Source organism: Otolemur garnettii, unplaced genomic scaffold (assembly GCF_000181295.1).
Source record: "Otolemur garnettii isolate 467f Iridium unplaced genomic scaffold, OtoGar3 scaffold00003, whole genome shotgun sequence".
In the NCBI taxonomy this organism is placed as follows: domain Eukaryota; kingdom Metazoa; phylum Chordata; class Mammalia; order Primates; family Galagidae; genus Otolemur; species Otolemur garnettii.
Window position 1 is genome coordinate 24,783,673 of NW_003852398.1, and position 2,722 is coordinate 24,786,394.

The 2,722-nt window shown below is 50.2% G+C and overlaps 1 pseudogene; it reads left to right on the plus strand.

The window, feature by feature from the left end:
- The first annotated feature begins 1,802 nt into the window (after window positions 1–1,802).
- LOC100963565 lies at window positions 1,803–2,498 on the plus strand (annotated as a pseudogene).
- Window positions 2,499–2,722: the final 224 nt, after the last annotated feature.

A 2,722-nucleotide genomic window follows, 5' to 3' on the forward strand; every position in this document is an offset into this window, starting at 1 on the left:
AGCTTGAGGCTCCGTCTAAAAAAAAAAAAAAGATTATTATTCCTACTTGAACCAAAAGGCTTCTCATTCATCTTGCAAGGAAGTAGAGGTCCTCAAAATCTCTTACTCTCTGAAAATGGCAATAAAAGCTCCATCTCTCCCTTATCAGAAGATTCACCTCATGTGGCTGGTGCTAGAACATCTTTTAGTGCCCAGGACAATGATGGGTTTTGTCCAACCACCCTTCTCATGCTGCCTACTATTATCACAGAACAATGAAGTCCTTAGCTGTGTAGGCCTGTGGCCAAAGCAAGGCAGGGGTGGAGAGTGGGCTGCAACACAGGGAAAAGGCTTCTGTGACTTTGTGAATGAGGATCTGAAATCTTGGGAACAGGATTTTCCAGTTGTCTACCATCACACATGATGTCTTAGTCTATGGGCTGATGATTTATAAAGGTTTATTTGACTCACAGTTCTGTATGCTGTGCAAAAAACGTGGTGCCAGAATCTGCTTCTGGTGAGGGTCCCAGGAAGCTTCCACTCATGGCAAAAGGGGAAGGGAAGCTGGTGTGTGCGGATCACATGGCAAAAAACAAAGCAAAAGAGAGAGAGAACCAAGGAGGTGACAGGTTCTTTTCAATGACCAGTTCTTAGAGCGACTAAAAGTGATCACTCACACATTCTCAGGAGAATGGCACCAGGACAGTCAGGGGGGGGTCCACCTCCCACATGGCCCACCTCCAACACTGGGGTTCAAATTTCAAATGAGAGTTGGTGGGGTGGAACAAACTGTATCCAAACCATAGCACATGGCATGTCATTAAACTCCTCTAGCTTCCAGTTCCTCATCTGTAACAACAGAAGGATAATTCCTACCCTTCCTCCTCCCAGATTTGTAAATATCAATGGGATTCTGGAAGGGTTAAGTGCTTGGGGAACAGCAGAGCCCTGTATCCACGAGTTCACCCCATTTGGGTGATTATTATTATCTGCTTCCTGGTTTCTTTCCTTAGCCCCCAAATAGCTTCCTCTCCGCCCCCTCCCCATTGATCCATTGATCCATTGATCTTTGAAGAGGAAATCCCAAGCCAGTAGAGGCCAAGAGACAGGTCTGAAGTTAAATTTGAAGGAGAAGATTGCCCCAAGTTGTATAACATGTTCTTCACTGAATTTATAACAGAAAACTATGGCCAAGAAGACAGGTGGACCACAACCTCACACTTGGTGCTAAATTTCAGTGTGGGAGGATTTGTTGAACTGCTTCTTTCTTTGTCTTTGTGTAAGAGGGTACGAGTGGCACTTAAAACTAGATTGCTATGTTGAATTGCTCCTTGCAAAAACTGAGGAGAAGAGCCAGTGTCTGAGAAGTACATTTCAGGGAGAAGATTGAGCATGCCCAAAGCACCTACTGTATGCCTGACACCGCACTCAGAATGAAAACAAAAAGTGAAGATGATGAGAACACAACCCCTGGGCAGCCATGTATGTGGCTGGAGCTCTCCCACAGCTCCGTAGCTCAGTGGGTAGGGCGCCAGCCCCATACACCAAGGCTGGCCAGTTCGAAGCCGGCCCAGGCCTGTCAAACAACAACGACAACTGCAGCAACAACAACAAAATAGCCGGGTGTTGTGGTGGGCGTCTATAGTCCCAGCTACATGGGAGGCTGAGGCAAGAGAATCACTTGAGCCCAGGAGTTTGGGGTTGCTGTGGACTGTGACGCCACGGCACTCTACCCAGGGGACAGCTTGAGGCTCTGTCTCATTAAAAAAAAAAACAAAAAACCAGGCAGGTTCGAGCTTGTGAGTTAGCGGGGACACCTTAGGATGCAGGGGCTGCCAGGAGGTGGCTGCGCCAAGGCGGCGGCGGTGGAGGTGCCGGAGGAGGCGCTGGAGGATGCAGCCGGGCGGCACACGAGCTGCAGATTTTACATGGTGCCGGCATCTGTAAGTGGTTCAACGTGCGCATGGGGTTCGGCGTCCTGTCCACCACCGCCCGCGCCGGGATCGCGCTCTACCCTCCAGTGGACGTCTTTGTGCACCAGAGTAAGCTGCACATGGAGGGCTTCCGGAGCCTGAAGGAGGGTGAGGCAGTGGACTTCACCTTTAAGAAGTCCGCCTAGGGCTTGGAATCCATCCGTGTCACTGGACCTGGTGGGGTGTTCTGTATTGGGAGTGAGAGGCGGCCAAAGGGGAAGAATGTTGCAGAAGCGCAGATCAAAAGGAGACAGGTGCTATAACTGTAGAGGTCTAGACCGTCATGCTAAGGAATACTAGCTACCATCCCAGCCCAAGAAGTGCCACTTCTGCCAGAGCATCAGCCATATGGTAGCCTCATGTCCACTGAAGGCCCAGCAGGCCCCTAGCGCACAGGCAAAGCCAGCCTACTTTCGGGAGGAAGAAGAAGAGATCCACAGCCCTGCCCTGCTCCGGGAAGCCCAGAATCGAGCTATAGTGGGTAGGGGCTATTACTTTGCTATCAGAAGTTTCAATGAGCAGGCAGAGTGGAGAAAGTGGGGATAGGGTGGGTTGGAGGTACCTGGCACTGCCGCCTATCTCAGGCCAGCGTTCATAGGATCACTCCTTCGGTTTGGTGGGGGGAAAGGGTGAGGCAAAGGAGCCCTACCCATGCGCTATTCAAATCCAAGAGAGGGCTTTGGGGGGAAATCATCCTAGAACCTGAATGCTTATCTGAGACTTCATTCCCAAAATCTTTAGCTTTTGAAAGTAGCCTGGATAGGGAAGTT